The sequence below is a fragment of the Cetorhinus maximus genome, chromosome 2 (genome assembly GCF_964194155.1).
Source record: "Cetorhinus maximus chromosome 2, sCetMax3.hap1.1, whole genome shotgun sequence".
Lineage (NCBI taxonomy): Eukaryota > Metazoa > Chordata > Chondrichthyes > Lamniformes > Cetorhinidae > Cetorhinus > Cetorhinus maximus.
This window is the reverse complement of record NC_135880.1, coordinates 178,878,364-178,897,300: the sequence shown is the minus strand read 5'-3', so window position 1 is coordinate 178,897,300 and position 18,937 is coordinate 178,878,364. Positions and strand designations below refer to the sequence as shown.

The 18,937-nt window shown below is 43.4% G+C and overlaps 1 protein-coding gene across 12 annotated transcripts in view; it reads right to left on the bottom strand.

Moving 5' to 3' along the window:
* Positions 1-7,140, bottom strand: part of trpm3 (transient receptor potential cation channel, subfamily M, member 3) — a 141,108-nt gene extending 133,968 nt beyond the window's left edge. For 2 of the 12 annotated variants that reach the window (XM_078529718.1, XM_078529684.1), the window contains exon 1: positions 6,820-7,131. The gene's annotated coding sequence lies outside the window, so the exon portion shown is untranslated. Of the gene's footprint in view, positions 1-5,931; positions 6,791-6,819 lie in introns of those variants that run through there. The other 10 variants (XR_013573410.1, XR_013573412.1, XM_078529734.1 and 7 more) reach the window with 10 other exon arrangements.
* Positions 7,141-18,937: the final 11,797 nt, after the last annotated feature.

Genomic DNA, 18,937 nt, shown 5'->3' with positions numbered 1-18,937 from the left:
CCTAATTGTCGGCGGGCGCGCTTCCGAGTTTGGCACGCGCCTGCCGACCAAAATATCGCGCGAGTGTGTGATAACATCGGGATGCTCAGCTGATGTCATCGCGCGCTATTTTGCGCTCGAGTGTTTCGGGCGTGCGCCTGCACGCCGAGTGAGAGATTCTGCTCCAAATGTGCAGCAAGCGCTGTCAGTTGCAGCAGCTTGAGTTCCGTGTTTCAGAACATGCGTAGGAGCTGCCGTCACTGCGGTGAATCCGTGAGGTTGAGAGCCTTGTGGTAGCATGTTTATAGCGTGTGGTCACCCCGTAGCTTAACAGCACGCAGGGAGAAAGGGAATGGGCGACCACCAGGCTGACAAGAAGAAATAGATAGGAAGTGCAGGAATCCCCAATGCATCTCATCCTCCAAACCTTGTCCAGTTCTGGACACTGATGAGACTGATGGTTCTTTTGGGGAATGCAGCCAGAGGAAGTCCATGGAACCACAGGTGGCCCAACTGTACAGGGGAGGCCGATGAAGGCTGGAAGAGTAATAGTGACATAGTTAGGGGAGCAGACAGGCATTTCTGTGGCCGCTGACATGAACCCAGCAGGGTGTGTTTCCTCCCTGGTCCCAGGGCCAAGGATGTCACTAAATGGCTGCAGTGCACTCTGAAGGGTAAGCGTGTACAGCCAGCAGTCATGGTCTACATCTGTGCCAATGACATTGGCGGAAAGAGGGATGTGGTCCTATAGTCAGAATTTAGGGAGTTGGGTAGGAAATTAGCAAGCAGGACCTCAAAATCAGTCATCTCCAGGTTACTCCCTGTACCACACATGTGAGTTTAGAGGTAGGAGGATAAAGCAGATGAATGCGTGGCTGGAATGGTGCAGGTGGGAGTGTTTAAATTTCTGGGGCGTTTTGACCAGCTCTGGAGGAAGTTGGGGCCCGTACAGGCCGGACGGGTTGCACCTAAACAGAACTGGGACCGATTTCCTTGTTGGGCAATTTGCCAGTGCTACTAGGGAGGGTTGAATCTAACTTGACATGAGTGTGGGATCCAAGAGGTAATACTAGAGAGGAATACCAAGATACATAGAATACTGGGATACATAGAATACTGGGAGAGACAGCACTAGAGGTATGTGAATGTATGTGAATGCACAGAGTGTGGTAAATAGGATTAGTGAGTTGCAGGTATAGATAGCTACATGGAAATATGATGTTGTGTTTATAACAGAGACCTGGCTCAAAGAAGGACAGGGCTGGGTATTAAATATTCCTGGATACAAGGTGTTCAGGGAAGATAGGGAAGGAAGAAAAGGGGGAGGTCTGGCAATATTGATTAATGAGAGCATTGCAGTGCTGGAGAGAGAAGATGTCTCAGAGGAGTCAACACAGAATCTATCTGGCTAGAGCTAAGGAACAAAAAAGATGCAATTATATTGCTCAGTGTAGTCTATAGGCCACCAACTAGTGGGGAAGATGTAAATGAACAAATTTGCAAGGAAATTAGAGAGAGATGCAAGAATTATAGAGTCGTTATAATGGGAGACTTTAATTAACCAAATATGGACTGGGAAAGTAGGAGAGTGAAAGACAGAGAGGGGCATGAATTTTTACAGTGTGTTCAGGAGAATTTTCTACAGTGGTATGTTTCCAGTCCAATGAGAAAGGAGGCATTGCTAGACCTGGTTCTTGGGACTGAGGTGGGCCAAGTGGGTCAAGTATTAGGACCATTTAGGGCCCAGTGTTCATTGTATCATAAGGTTTAGGTTGGCTATGGAAAAGGACAAGGAACAATCCAGAGGAAGATAATTAACTGGGGGAAAGCCAACTTCAATGGGGTAAGAATGGATCTGACCCAGATCAATTGGGATCAAATGTTGACAGGCAGATGTGTAACAGATCACCGGGCTGCCTTTAAAAAAGAGATAGTTTGGGCACAGTCAAGGTATTGTCCCAAGAAGGGGAAAGGTAGGACAAACAAAACCAGAACTTCTTGATGACAAAAGAGGTAGAGATTAAGACGAAGGAGAAAAAGCATGCTTATGACAGATGTCAGGTGGATAATACAACCAGAAACCAGGCTGAATATAAAAGATTCAGAGGAGAATTGGACAAGTAAATAGAAGAAGCAAAGAGAAAGAATGAGAAGGGACTGGTGGTTAACATAAAAGTGAATCCAAAAGTATTCCATAGACATATAAGTAGTAAAAACGTGGTTTAAAGAGGAGTAGGAACAATTAGGGACTAAAAAGGGGATTTACACTTGGAGGCAGAGGGAATAGCTGAGGTATTAAATGAATACTTTGCATCTGTCTTTACCAAGGAAGATGATGCTACCCAGGCCATGGTGAAAGAGGAGGCAATTCAGACACTTGAAGGGTTTAAAATTAATAAGGAAGAGGTATTGGATAGACTGTCTGTATTTAATGTCGATAAGGCACCAGGACTGGATGAGATGTATCCAAGGATATTGAAGGAAGTGAGAGAGTGGAAATTGCAGAGACACCAGCCATAATTTTTCAGTCTTCCTTAGACTCAGGGCTGTTGCAAGAGGACTGGAGAATTGAACATGTTACACTTTTGTTCAAAAAAGGATGTAAAGATAAGTCCAGCAACTACAGGCTCTTCACCAGTAACTTGGGTGGTGGGGAAGCTTCTAGAAATCATAATTCAGTATAAAATTGAACAAGTTACTTGGGCAAATGCGAGTTAATTAAGGAAAGTCAGCATGGATTTGTTAAAGGCAATTCATGTTTAACTAACTTGCTGGAGTTTTTTGAAGAGGTAACAGAGAGGATTGATGAGGGTAATGCTGCTAATGTGGCGTACATGGACTTTCAAAAGGCATTTGATAAAGTGCCGCACAACAGACTTCTGAGCAAAGTTAGAGCTCATGGATTAAAAGGGACAGTAGCAACATGGACTCAAAATAAACTGTGCGACAGGAAGCAGAGAGTAGTGGTTAATGGTTATTTTTCAGACTGGAGGTAGGTTTGTAGTGGAGTTTCCGAGGGGTCAATGTTGGGACCCTTGCTCTTCTTGATATATATTAATGACCTAGACCTGGGTATACAGGGGCACAATTTCAAAATGTGCGGATGATACAAAACTTGGAAGTATTGTGAACCGTGAGGAGGATAGTGTAGAACTTCAAAAACAGGTTGGTGGCATGACAGGTTGAATTTAATGCAGAGAAATGTGAAATGATCCATTTTGGTAGAAAGAACGCGGAGAGGCAGTATAAAATAAAAGGTGCAATTCTAAAGGAGGTGCAGGAGTGGAGGGACCTAGGTGTACATGTGCATAAACCATTGAAGGTGGCAGGGCAAGTTAAGACAGGTATTAATAAAGCATACAGCATTCTAGGCTTTATCAATAGGGGCACAGAGTACAGGAGCAAGGAAATTATGTTAAACTTCTATAAGACACTGGTTCAGTCTCAGCTGGAGTATTGCATCCAGTCCTAGTCACCACACTTTAGCAAGGATGTGAAGGTGTTAGGGAGAGTGCAGAAAAGACTCACGAGAATGGTTCCAGGATGGGGAACTTCGGGAGAAGTTGGGACTGTTTTCCTTGGCAAAGAGAAGGCTGAGATCTACCACATTTCTATCTATCTTTAGCTCTGAAGAAGAGTCATACGGACTCGAAACATTAACTGTTTCTCTCTCCACAGATGCTGCCAGACCTGCTGAGTTTTTCCAGCATTTTCAGGTTTTATTTCAGATTTCCAGCATCCGCAGTATTTTGCTTTTATTATACAAGGTTGAGGGGAGATTTGATAGAGGCGTTCAAAATCATGAGGGGTCTAGACAGAGCAGGTAGGAAGAAACTGTTCACACTGGTGGGAGAATCAAGGGACCAGAGGCCACAGATTTAAGGTAATTGGCAAAAGAAGCAATGGTGACATATGGAAAAACTTTTTCATGCAGCGAGCGGTTAGCATCTGGAATGCGCTGCCTGAAAGTGTGATGGAGGCAAGTTCAATCGTGGCTTTCAAGAGGCAATTAGGTTATTATCTGAAAAGGAAGAATGTGCAGACTTACGGGGAGAAGGCAGGGGAGTGGCACTAGGTAAATTGCTCCTACAGAGGGCTGACGCAGACACGATGGGCCAAATGGCCTCCTGCTTTTCTGTAACCATCTTATGATTCTAGGTCACCTATCAATCTTCTCTGTTTTTTAGAGAAAATAGCCCCCACCTGTTCAAATCTTTCCCGATGGGTACGGCTTCTCAGTTTTGGTATCATCCTTGTGAATCATTTTTGAACCTTCATCAGTGCCTTTATATATGTTTTTTTATTACATGGAGATCAGAGTTGTGCAGAGTACTCCAAGTACTCATACACAGTGATCACTACCTAGTACCATTGAGAATGAACAAGTGGAGACTTGACAACGAGTACTGACATCCCAGTTGAAAGAAAGAACTTGCATTTCTAAAGTGCCCTTCAAAATGTCAGGATGCGTCAAACGCTTTACCGCCAATGAAGAACTTATTGAAATATTGTAATATAGGTAACGCAGCAATCAATTTGCGCACAGCAAGGTTCCACAAACAGCAATGCGCTCATGAAGAGATCACATCTGTTTTTAGTGACGTTTTGCTGAGGGATAAGTATTGCCCAGTACACAGGGGAGAACTCCCCTGGTTATTATTACCTGTGATAATCAAGTGTCGCTTGTTCAAGTTCTGAAAATTGGTTACCACAGATTCTGGGTAACAATCAGAAGTAGAACCATGTTGAATTTTCCACTCGCTAATTTAAGGATGCTGAGGCTAATTACAGCACAGATCCAGGATTGACCCTCAACATATAAAGTTACTGCGCCATCGGGGGATTGAAAAGATTGTTGCTACAGAGATTTCTCCCCGGCATTTTCAGCTGATCAATTTTACATAATGTCCAACAGGTGATTTCTTGGTTGCTTTTTAATGTATTTAGAATCTGCAAATCAGATTTCCATAATTTAGCAGAGTACCAGCTATACCTCCAAGAACAGAAGAACAAAATAAAATTTGAATTATGAAACAATCTTAAGTACCAAATGCCTTTAATTAATTGGAACGTACTCAATAAAATTGAGATTGAGCTCTCTCTACACTTTGCAATCATCTTCATAAAAATCTTAACCCAGTTGAAATGAGCAGTTTGCAAAACATGTAAATTCTCCTTTTTATTTCACTGGCTTTTAGAGAAAAGGTTATTTATTTGCGACTATATTGTTGGCACTTCATGCCCACATTCTCAAAAATGTCAATCTGTTGATTAGAAATAGCTGAAAGAAATATCATAATTAGCATTTTTATGTAGTCTTTAATAGGTAAGCTGCTTCTCCGATATCCCTTTTAACGACAGCATATTTCATGAGGGCAAGCAAGAGAATTGAAAATCATCTGCAATACATTACCAGATAAGTTCTATCCCCCTTTATCTGTTGAGTGAACTGGAGAGAATTAATCAAATTAATAACCGTAATATTTCTTCAAGCACTGACCCCCAGGGTGTCTCGTTGAAATACCATTAATTCTGAACGCTTTACAAACTAGTCAGCCACAAGTTCTTTCCTAGTTTGATTCTTATTTTGAGCTTATTCTACTTTGATGCTGAACATGAAGAGCCTCAATTGTTGCAAAACTATTGAAAAAGTTTCAGCAAATCAATTGTAGACAAAACTTCGTGCAGTATCTGTAACTGTTCAATGCCATTGCACTGGGGTGTGTTCTGTCTCTTAAAGCTCAAGTCAAACAGGAGAGCAAGCATAATTGCTTCTCAGCTAGCGAGACCATCGAATAACTTTCACAACGTACACAGTGACTGAATGCCCGAGATAAAAGTTGCTCATTAGAAAAATTGATTACTTTAAACCTGTGGACTCCGACTTCATACAGTCCCAGACACACATAAATGCAATTCACCTACCAAATATATTTCTAAGTGCACCAGTACCTGCTGAAGGTCTTTGCGGAATAACAGAGTGCTCCTTTGTCGAGTGTACTTGCACTGTTTAAGAGCTGCTCACACATCATTGTCTTGTTTCTTGCTGTGTGCTGTGTCTGCGCTGGTGATAGACAGCCCACTCAACCTCAGGCTTGTATTCATTTCAAAACACACACACATACACACACCCATACAGCATTAGGGTCTGGGTCCATTAGGTACTCGGTATGTGCCACACGGACTATAGTTGCCTTTTGCTAGATCTGTCCACACTTATTTCCCCTTAAAAAGCAAATCTGGGTTTGAGCTTTTAATCCAAGAACAAAAGGCTCAAAATTTTGGATTTCCCCTTGACTCAAACCAGGTATTTTTTTTTAAATGCATGCACATGAAAACACTGCTCAGGGATTGTTTAGGCACCTTATAATTCGACTGAGGCAGCTAATCCCTGGAGAAACAGCATGCTAATACCTCAACATTAATCTGCATTCAAGCCAAATATTATTAATCTTGGGAAGAATGAAATCACACAGAACTGTACCCCAACAGCAACTACACACATATACTCAAGTACCTGAGCCAGATTAGAATATCAAGAGCAAAATATTGGTTAACAATCATAATGGCCTGAGAGAAGAAAAAATGAAATCTCTGTGCAACTACTTCAAGCTTTATAAATTGTCAGCTAACAATGGCTTCGCTTTAATTAGGTTTTGAGTAAAAGTCCCATTTTCTCTATCTGTCAGCACAATAGCTCCTGGGATACTTATCGAGGAATTCTAATTCTTTCCGAGGGGGCACCTAGATTGCCGATGAATGAGCAAACATTGAATGAGGTACACGAGCAAACAAAGGAACTTTTCTTCAGACAGTTCTTGCGTTGTCACGGATACCTACTTTCTAGTTGGATGATGTCCATGCTGCGAGGCATTTTTCCTGCTTTTCCCTGGTGCTGAAGAGTGAAACCAGTGGGGAAAGCTGGCTTCCTCCTTAACATCTTCCTGCAAAACTGGGAGAGGCTTGGACTGCTAACATCTGGATCTAGTTCATTTTATCCATTCGCGTGGGACCCCTTGTCCCAAGTTTTCTTCTCTGAGTTAATCAGATGTTTTTCTTTCCCCCCTTTACACCAATGCTTAATCTTATTTAAGAACTGGCATTCATAGGATAAGCATGTGAGACGACAAAAAAATCCTTTGATTTAGCCTCCAAATCTCGTGATAGTTAATGCCCTGACCAGTCCCATGATTATAATCCATTTATCGAGGCAGTCAGAAGATTGGGTTTGTTCAGAGCCACATTCGATATTTTTACGTGGATTTTCACCTAGTCTTGAATATGTTTTGCCAGCTTCATTCGGATTGTTAGGTTGTATAACCCATGCCAATTAAAAGCTAATTAATCAAAAAGGCATTTTTTTTTTAGGAAAGCCATCAATAAATGTGCCGTTTGTGCCTCACAGCATGGTATTTGCTTCAAGTTTTATTTATGTCGTTTATTCCTCTCCTCTGCTTCTCACTTTCTCCAGGAGTGAAATTAGGAAACATTCCTTCATGCAAAGGCTGGCTGCAGTGTGAAACTCTCCCACCATGAGCAGCAGATGCTACCTCAATTAATCGTTTTAAAGCAGAGATCGATCAACTTTTGTTTGACAAGGGTGTTCAGGGATATGGAGCCAGGTGGGGGGGATGGAGTTAGAATAGAGATCAGCCCTGGTCTCATTGAATGGAGGAATGAGCTGGAAGGGTTGAATGGCCTCCTCATTTTCCTATATTTCAGTGGATGGCACTCAATTTGACCCTCCATCCGGAAACTAGAACCATCTTAGCCCTGGATGTCTCCAGGCGTGTAAAGTGGCCACTGTCATTTTTAACTGTGGCGGTCTGACAGAAGGCGTGACAACAAACCTGACAACAAACCCACCTCCCCCGCACCAACACCCAAAAAACAAACACAAGAAGAAAGTCATTGGCTTATCTTTAGGGTTTCATTTTTTTTTTTACAGACCATTCTCCACTAAGTTAACCCAGTTTGCAGTGGATGAACGCAGGAATTAGAGGAGGCCATTCAGCCCCTTGAGTCTGTTCTGCCATTCAACGAGATCATGGCTGATGCTGACACATGGCGGCAATCCCATTTCTTGTACAAAACCACTGAGAGGGAAGCCTCCTCACTGCAACCCTTGTGTAACCCAGAGTTGAAAGGGCAGCTCATATCTTCCTACACCTCCAGTGGGTGAGGCGATTTAGAAACTACAATTAGGGCCCTAAGTTCATCAAGAAAGAACCTGCATTTATATAGCGCCTTTCATGGACATCCCAAAGTGCTTTACAGCCAATGAAGTAATTTTGAAGTGAAGGCACTGTTGTAATGTAGGAAACATGGCAGCTAATTCATACACAGCAAGATCCCACAAACAGCAATGGGATAATGACCCAACCTGATTTTAGTTGTTGGTTGAACCAAAGTATTAGCCCCTGACACAAGATGTAACTTCCTTGCCTTTCTTCACAATACTACCATGGAATCTCACATCCACCCAAGAAAGCAAACAGGGTCTCAGTTCAATGTCTCATCTGAAAGATGGCACCTCAGACAGTGCTGCAATGGAAGTCTGGATTACCGGCTGAAGTCTCTGGAGTGGTGCTGGAACCCCCTTCTGGCTTCAAGGCAACACAGTGCTACCTACTGAGTCACGGCAAACATTGCCACCTAAAACCGTCAGAGGCACGTGGCCATCTACTCTTGTCCTCGGGTCTCACCATTGGCAGCTTGCCAGTTCAGTTCCTGTGAGTCTGGGAGGGAGGTGAGACAATTGCGGGGCAGGGCTGGGCTAACACGGACTGGTATATTAATATGGAAGCAGTAGGAGCAAGCCTGCTTTTCCTGGCTTCACATTGAGATAAGATGACAGGGAGAAAAAAAAAGACCTGAAGGTTTATTCCACGGCTTCCAGTGATCGATCACTGATTAGGCTGTAAGACAGCCTGTAAAGGTAGTTGGGGTTTCTGACAATGTAAACATCTGCTGCTCTGACATATTTCAGGTCTGGAAGTGGGCACAAGGGACTTCATTTCAATAATCGAAATGAGCCATGAGATCATTTCAGGCGGCCTCAGTGGCCACTACATGAAAAAGACCCTACCATGGCTGGGATTTTCGGGTCCTACCGAAAGCCAATGGACTTTTGGCTTGACCGGTGCATCCCCCACAACGGATCCCGCCACACGGGGCCAGAAAACCCTGCCCGATTTTTAGCTGGGAAACTGAGCTAATTGGGTTTTCAGCACTAAATTTATCATTTGTGAATTTTAACCCCTGGGATGCAAATTAAGTCTCCAAGTTTGGAGTCCAACAGTTTACCTCCTACATGAGAGGGTGGTAGAAGTTTGGAACTCTCTTCCGCAAAGGCCAATTGATGCTCGATCAATTGTCCCTTTTAAATCTGAGATTGATGGATTTTTGTTAACCGAAGGTATTAAGGGATGTGGAGCCAAGTTGGGTATATGGAGTTCGCTTGCAGATCGGCCATGATCTCATTGAATGGTGGAATTGGGTCAAGGGGCTAAATAGTTTCCTCCTGTTCCTAGGTTGCTTTCTGGGTACTGGACTTTTTTGCTTATCGTTGATTAATTAATCCCACTTGAAACAAATCCTTTTAAAATCGCTCCTCTTGTTTTTTTTTCCCTCACCAGTGTTTGATCTTACTCTTGAGACTTAATTTGTGCATGGGACGGCTGGAAGACTCTTCTGGAGCGATTGACCAAATGTCTGAATGCCTCCTGCACCTGTTCCTGAGCCTCCCCTGACCTTCTGATGAGGCCGTTGATTGAAATTCTACATCATCACAACCAATCTACCTCTGCAGAGAAGGCAACAAAGAAATATCCTCAGTGACAGCTGCCTTCTTCAATGCTTCTCATTTCAATCACATAGATCTTATTTCACTGGTTTGAAAATTGTTTTGAGAAAGACAGAACTTGCCTTTATCCGCTGTGCCTTTTATGACCTCAGGGTGTCCCAAAGCGTTTTACAGTGAGTGAAGTGCTTTTGAAGTATAGCCACTGTTGTAATGTAGGGAATATGGGATTTGTACACAGCAGGATCCCATGCACAGCACTGATGTAAAGATTTGAGAACAATGATTTGGGGCATGGTGGTGAAGAATGACTTTCAAGTGGAAGGTTTGTATGGTGAGGAAGACGGCTACATTTCAGCTCGAGTTGAGACTGCTGCGCCCAGGGTGATCGTGATGACAAGATCCATTTGGCGGTGGCCTTTGACTTTATTCAGCTGAAGGTCTCTCACGTGAGATGCGCCCACAGTTTAATTACTGATTAGTGAGGGAGGCAACAAATCTCCTGAAACATTGCCAAGGGGCACAGTCAGGTCACGTTGGGGAAGAGGAAGGGTAGCAGCAGGCTGCGCCTGGGAGTCCACGTACAGTCTATGTTGAGCCTAATCTTTTCCTAAGCAAAAGGATCAGGGAAGTCTTCTAAAGCGATTGCTGCAACTTTATAACACCACCAACTTGCTTATATATTGCGTTTTTATTACAGCAAAATGTCCCAAATCGCTTCGCCAGAGGGTTATCAAACACAATTTGACATCAAGTCACATAAGAAGATATTAGGACAGGCACCAAAAGCTTGGTTGACCTTGGTGGTCGGTTTTAAGGAGCATCTTAAACAGGGGATGAGGGGTAAACAGGGGATGCTTAGGAAGGAAATTCTAGAGCTTGGGGCCCAGGCAGCAGAAGGCACGGCCGCCAATGGTGGAGCAAAAGAAACGACCAGATCATCTGGTCGTTTAGTGATGTTGTTTGAAGGATAAATATTGGCCCAGGAGTCGAGGGAGAACCTTGCCAGCTCTTCTTCAAATAGTGCCATGGGGACTTTACATCCAACTGAGAGGGCTAGATGAGGCTTCAAATCAACATCTCATGATTTTGTTGCCAGGAATGGAGAATTTTAGCTATGAGGAAAGATTGGATATGCTGGGGTTGGCTTCTTTGGAACAGAGGAAGCTGAAGAGAGGTGTCATTGAGATGTATAGAGTTAAGAGGAGCTGAGATAGAGTGGATAGGAAGGAGCTATTTCCCTTAGCAGAGAGGTCAATAACCAGGGGACATAGATTTAAAGTAACTGATAGGAGGATTAGAGGGGAGTTGAAGAGAAATGTTTTCACCCAGAGAGTGACGGGATCTGGAATGCACTGCCTGAAAAGGTAGAGGCAGAAACCTTCGTTGTATTTATAAAATACTTGGATATGCACAAAAGGTGCCGTAACCTACTGAGAGCTGGAAAGTCAGATTAGGCAGGATATGTCTTTTCAGATCAGCACAAACATGATGGGCCAAATGGTCTTCTTCTGTGCTATAAATTTTCTATGGGCAGAATTTTTGGTCCTGCAGGCGGGCGTGTGCCTGACCTGATTGGGAGTAAAATAGTGCACGATGGCTTCAGGTGAGCGTCCCGACGTCATCGTGCACTCTCGCGATCTTTCAGTCAGCGGGCGCGTGTGAGAGGTGGCAGCACACCCGCCGACAATTAAGAGGCCTATTAAGGCCCTTAAGCAATTAACAGATTTGTATTTTTCGCTGCCCACTCAACTGTTAGGTTGGCAGGCGGGCGAATTTACATTTTTTACAAAACCTCATCCACGGGTGGGATAAGGTTTCCGACGATTACTAAAAAAAAAAAATAAAAAATTTTTAACGTCATTTCTTTACATGTCCCTCTTCATGTGGCTGAGTCACATGTGGGGGCATGTTTATGCCATTTGTAAATTTTTTATTTCTGTATTTAAAATTCTTCAGCTCCCTGATGCAGCTCTGTGCCCTCAGGGAGCTGTCAGTACCACGCTCCACCCCCCATGCGTGCACAGACTTCAGCACTCACGCTCCTAATGCCCCCCACCCCGGCAGCGCTGAGCTTTTCACTGCGTCTTTCATGTTGGCCGCCCGTTAATTGGCCAGCCAGCGTGACATCGTGGTTGGGGCCCGATGGCGGGTGGCGGACTGTTTCTCAGCCACTCCCCGGCCTGCCCGCCATGTGCCACCCGACAAGGGGAAAATTATCCCCTATGTTTTGATGTTTCTCCCTGAGTGCTGAATGAAAACGTTTACCCGGTATCATTATAGGATGGAGCCCGCGCACGTCATTATTCCTATACCACGGGGCCGGGTTAAAAGAAAAATAACTGTGATATCTTTCTGAATCTTAAATGGAACATCACACCAGTGGTGAGTATTTTGAACTTGTCTAAACTGTGGCCTTCTTCACTAAGCTTATTCAGCTTCCCATTAAACGCATCTATACTATCCATCTCAATCACTCCCTGTGGTAGCGAGTTCCACATTCTCACCACTCTCTGGCTAAAGGAGTGTCTCCTGAATTCACGATTGGATTTATTAGTAACTATCTTAGATTTACAGCCTCTAGTTTTGTACTTCTCCCACAAGTGGAAACATCTTTTCTGCATCTACCCTTTCATTTTAAAGGCTTCTACCAGGTCACCCCTCAGCTTTCTCTTTTCTAGAGAAAAGGACCCCAGCCTTTTCAATCTTTCTTCCCAGTCGCAGATCCTAAATTCCCTTATCCTTCTTGTGATTCTTTTTGCACCTTCTCCAGTTAAAACGGACAATATAATGGAAGAGTTAAGTGAATAAAATGACTCGGTAAAATCATTATCCATTTAACAGTTTTCCACTACACTGGGAGCAATAGTACAGAGTGGGTGAGGCAGGAATTCCTTCAGAGATACCGTATTCAGAAAAAATTGAATAACCTGCCATTCTCTTTAATAAACAAACACCTGCCATACATCAGAAAATGTCATCCCTACCTTCTAAGTTATTTTTTTATTGTACCTCCATGTCTGGTTTCTGCGATGAACACTTGAAACAGATAGGGCCAAACTCTAACAGGAGCTATCACTGGAGAATAAGTCGATAAAATATTAAATTACTCAGCCCATTCCTTCATCATTATTGTGGTCAGGATATTATTATCTTTGAAAGTAATTGCAGAGCAAATGGAAGAATGCTTATTTTTTATCGGTTTGAATGTTGATCTGAAGTACGGTATAATACATAGAGGGAGATGGAGGGGTGCTACATATGTCCAGCTTGTCAATGCCATGCTCACAAACTGGGCAATGATGGCTGTACCATTACCAATCGAATGGATTAATCCCTTGTACCAGTTAACAGTGCACTGAAGCACTAATTAACACAGGCTTAATGAAGGGCTTAATCCGTATTAGGTTAAATCCCACAAGAATCTTGACAGGAATTCTTACTGAAACAAAGTTAAAGTAATAAGCAACAAGTCATGTTGCAAGTACCCACTGTGACATGACAGGAATGCGCTGTGTAATTAAATTCCTTTAGCATTTCAGACGGTGGAGGCTTAAGACTTATCAACAGTCTTTCCGGACAAATGAATTTCCTTTTGTATGTATTAAACAAGCTTTTTTTTTACACACTGTTTCTTTTGTTTCAAGTTATTCTTTTTGAAATTTGTGCTAATCTGTTCTGAACAAGCTAGACCACTTTTCTCTAGAAAACTGAAGGCTGGAGGGTGACCTGATAGAGGTCTTTGAAATGACACAGGGGTTCGAGAGGGTGTATGTGGAGAAGATGTTCTCACTCATCGGATGAGTCCAAAGTTAGGGGCCATCAATACAAAATAGTCACTAACAAATCCAATGGAGATTTCAGGAGAAACTTCTTTCGCCAGAGAGTGGTGAGAATGTGGAACTTGCTACCACAGGGAGGAGTCGTGGAGGTGAATAGTATAGAGGCGTTTAAGGGGAAGCTAGATAAGGGCTTGAGGGAGAAAGAAATAGAAGGATGTGCTGAGAGGTCGAGATGAAAAGGGGTGGGAGGAGGCTCATGTGGAGTATAAACACCAGCACGGACCAGTTGGGCTGAATGGCCAGTTTCTGTGTTACAAATTCGATGAAATCTATGTAATTTGTGTGTTAAGTTTTGAAAGAAGTTAAGAATAGGATACAAATGGGATAGCAATTAGAGTGCCATATAAAACATGGAATAACTGGTTCATACCATTTGCTTCATTACAATATACACAGTGCAGCATGGCAAGATAAAACTGATAGACCAAACTGTTCGTGATTCCACTCCGGGAATCTGGGAAGTGTTTGGTCCATCCGGTATCACAATTACTTTCATTTTATTGGTGGGGCAAACAAATGGTATTGCCATTTTTCGTAGAGACAGACAGAGTCAACTGAACCTCATTAGCTGTGTAGGAGACCCACAGGACCAGGTAGAATACACCTTGTACAATATTGCATCCATTTAATTTACTTTTAGATGTGTCCAAATACTGTGGCCTCTTTGCATCAACCTAATTATGTTCCAGTCGCAACTCCTAGGTGTTCTACCCTTCAGGTGAGATATTAAACCAAGCCCCTATCTGCCCTCTCAGGTGGGTGTAAAAAAATCCCATGGCCACTGTTTCAACAAAGACTTCTAGATGTCCTGGGTCCAATCTTGGTCCCTGAACAATTATCACTGAAAGAGATTATCTGGACATTATCATATTGTTATTTGTGGGACCTTGCTGGGTGCAAATTGGCTGCTATGTTTCCTATGTTACGCCTGTGATTTTACTTCAAGAGTACTTGATTAGCTGTAAAGCACGTTGGGATCTCCTGAGTTTGTGAATGGTGGTATCTAAATGCAAATCTTTTTCTTTAGCTTTTATCTACTTGCCACAATTAATTTACAATAACTATTTTCAACCAGGTAAAACCAAATGTATTTCTGAAGTGAATGGTCTTCCTTTTTTTACATCTTGGGTAAGTGAATTCATTGGCCAACCAAACTCTAACTGCACACCTTCTTATGTTCTCATCAATTGCTGCTTGCAATCAATAACGGGGAGAGGCTGATGTAAGAATAAACAGTGATGGCTTATTGAGACACAGGGCAGAGCACCAGATCATCACTCAGAAACCTCCAGAACTAGACTTACAGTTCCCAGTTGCCCACTCTGTACAGCGATTCATCAGTGCTGTCACATGATCAGTACACTTGCATTCTCTTAAAGGGACAGGGCACCTCACTTTACCACACTTTTCTTGCTCAGTGGTAGTGTCCAAGAGACACCAGTGCATAGGAACAAGAGTGGGCCACTGCAACGTAGGAACTGAAGGAGACTGTCTAATGCACAAACAAAGGTTTTGCTCTGGTCTGTACTCAGCCTAGCTGTACCTGAGCTTACCTGGGAAGCTTTTCTACCTGGCTGCTTTCACCTCCCTAGAGTTAGTTAGTGTTTCCTTTGAGAACCATATCTTCCAGTGTATATGTGCCGAAGGTGATACAAATGTGTACCTTTACATCTGTGCCTTGATGTAGCTGTGACCTTTCAGGCATTAAGGGTCTCACAACACTCACTATGTCATGAACTTGAAGTTTGAGAGGACCAGGCCCTTTTTTTGTATTCACTCGGGGGCCTTGGAATATAGAATGAGCAGGCCATTCAGTGCCTGGAGTCTGTTCTGTCACCCAGTTAGATCATGGCTGGACTGTACCTCAACACCATTTACCGTTTAGCTCCCTTGGTAACCTTACCCAAAACACTCTATGAGTGTCAGGGGCTTGCCTCTCTTATTATGAGTAAATTGGAGGAGGAACTTACTTTGGAATTTAGGCCTTTAGAATTTTATTTGCTTAGAATTCCAAAGCGCAAGTGATTCTGTGGGTCATTCATGTGACTAAAAGGCTTAATTCTACATCTCTTGTACAATTTCAGCAGAGTAAAATAAAAATGATTTTGAAGTACAAATATGAGGAAACCTTTATAAATCACTGGTTAGACCCCCAGCTGGAGCACTGTGGCCAATTCTGTGCATTATACTTCAGGAAGAATACCGAAAGATAATGGTAGTGCAGGGGAGATTGACTGGAATCATACCAGGGATGTGGGGCTTCAGTTATCTGACATTCCACAATATAAAGTTACTCTTTCAGGGCCAGGGAGGCTGTTCAGCAATAATTATGAATGTAGTACACCATTAAAAACCCAGTTACACCTCATTTACCGGATCTAACTTTCTCAAGGGTTTTTATAGTGAGGCTAAGAGCAGAAGAGTGGGAACACTCATCAGTTCAGTGATTTCTAATTGATTGCAGTCTGGGTTACCTCAATATGCACATTGTAGAGAAGTGTTGGATCATAGACAGAAACTTCTAGATCTCTGCGTTTAGCTGTGCATGTGCAGACTCCTGAGAAGTTTCTGTCAGTTTCAGAGGAGTGGCGAAGGCGGGTGTTGACAATTTTGCTGTTACTGGCGCTGCAAAATCTAGGTCAATGCTTTCAGCAATATGTCTTGCTTCAAGCTAAAGGGAACTTTCTTCATTGTGTCACTTTTAAGACAGTATGCTTTCATCGTGCGCTGTTTCACTAACACTGTTCCCACCTACAAAATCAAATGGCTACTAACAAGCGGGTGAAATCATCTATTGACTGAGTGCTTTGCAAGCACATAAAGTCTCAGATTCACGATCTGATGGAAGAGTACACATCAGAAATATTGAATGGTCGTTCCTTTTAGATTCATATATCTATACAGTAACGCCCCAAAAGCTTCATCTCCCTTTTCCAAACTTGAGGTGTATTTCTGCAGAGCATGGTGCAAGAGAATAACTTTGCTTTTTAAAATTGTGAGAGGGCGATCAGTATGTGGCAAGCGTTACATGAGATCTCCAAGGTGACCAGTTTCTTAAACACATGACAAAACAAAAGGGCATTTGATTTAATTTAAAGCCTTCCTTTCTCTGAGGAGTTCGGCCATTCTAATCCAGCTCACTGAAATTTGAATGCAGGTTAAGTATTAAAAAATCAATTTCCCTAAGCACAAAAAATAGTGATTAATTTTAACCAACAGGACAGATACTTGGGGGGAAAAAAAGAGTGCTTGACTTTCAACATGTTTGTCTGGAATATCAAACATCTCTCCCCATGGCTTACTGAACAAAAGCAACAATGGCGCATTGTCAGTTGTAGTTCAGCAGGTGAGTCAAGAGATCATGGATTCACGATCCCCTTAGAGACTGGAGGACAAAATCTGGGCTGACACTCCCAGTGCAGTACTGAGGGAGTGCTGCTTTGTCCGAGGTGCTGTCTTTCAGGTGCGACATTAAACTGAAGCCCTGCTTGTCCTCTTCTGTGAAAGATCCCACCCCACTATTTCGAAGGAGGGCAAGGAAGTTCTCCCTGATGTCCTGGCCAATATTTATCGCTCACCCAGCATCACTAAAAACAGATTATCTAGCTGGTCATTATCACATCTGTGGGGGCTTGCTGTGCACAAAAATGTCAGCCATGTTTCTTAGATTACAACTGTGGCCACACTGTAATCAATGAAGTACCTTTTGAAAATTATTTTTGGAATGTTTTGAGGTCATGAAAGGTGCTATATAAATGCAATTGTATAATTCTATCCGTAGCAGTCTACCCGATGGCAAATGCGACACACGATCTTTCTGCTGATGTGCAAATGTTCAGGGGAAGAATTATCCCAATCCTGCCTTAATAATTATGCATTCCAGGGAAACATGCCATTTCGCTGGAGGGCAACCTCAGATTCAGCTGTCACCTCGCCACTTCCTCACGCTGGGCGCCATATGTAAAGTGCAGCTACGCACACACTTCTGAGTGCTTCCAGTCCAAGACTGCCACACAGAAGACATGGCTCCAAAAGGCAATAAGACAGCAGCTCCCTGATTCAGGGATGCTCTTCCTGGGACCACCTTCTGGACACTGTTGGAGCACGCCACAATGTCCTCTACCCCCCTGCTCTGGCCACAAGAGGCCCATCGTGTCACCACTCAGGCTTGGAAGACAGTGACAGTGGTGGTCAGTGTCAATGCTGCACACAAGAGGTCGGCCATCCAGTGCAGAAAGAGGATGAATGATCTCATCCATGCAGCCAGGGTAAGGCAACCATCCCATCACTGTAAAATCTCATACTCACAAGACCATCACACATTCACTGGCATCTCACTCACTGCCAGCTCAAGGAATGTTACCACTCACCCTCTCACACACACCCTCACATCTCCATCTGGCCTCATCTCCTCTGGAGACTGCTTCCTCAGCCCTCACCCTCCTGAGGCCACTTGTACAGATCAACATGTGCCTCCACACACATCCTGGGATACCCCCTTCCCCAGTACAGCTCCCATCCTGCAGCCTCTTCCCTTACCTGAGGCCAATTCTCCCCCTTCCCAAAGCAAACCCTAGCCCAGCAGCTGTTGAACAGCCACCCCCGCCTTATCTGGTAGGTAGAGACCTGCCCGTGAGCCCCCCTAAAAGTGATGTGGTGCTGTCTGTGAAGCCTGGCACTGATGATCGCGAGTGCTGCCCGAAGCAAGGTTGGCAAACAAACCTCGAAGTCCGAGCAAAGTGCAGCCTGCCAAGTGTATGTCACTTATGATCAGTTGTGAAACATGTCGACATGCAATCACGCTGATGTGCTTGGATGATCCCATGTGTGGGGATGATTCCGGTAAGCTGGGCTTATCATGATATGCAGATGTAGCACAAGGAAGTTCCCGATGTTCCGCAGCAGGAAACACGGCCCACCATAGACAGGCAAAGCGGATGATTGCGAACTGTTTTCACGACTTTGTCAAACTGATATTTAGCCTTCTCACCATATTGTCCGCTCACACCACCAAAAACTTTGGGTATTTTACTATATTAGAAGTGCTTTATAAATACAAGTTGATGTTATTAAATTCAACTGAAAATGCTCACCTCCTATCAAGTACCATCCATATTTTGTAAGAGGGTTGAGAAATTAGTGGTAGCAATGAAGTCCAAAATGAACATTGTGCTGTTGGGGTTTTAATTTATTAATGCAGATACCCCACCTCTTTTTGGCTAGAGCCCTGGTCACCTCTTCCAAGCTATCACCCAGAAATAAAAACTAGGTGCACAACCAGTGTCACATTAGCAGCTCAATCCTCTACAATGAT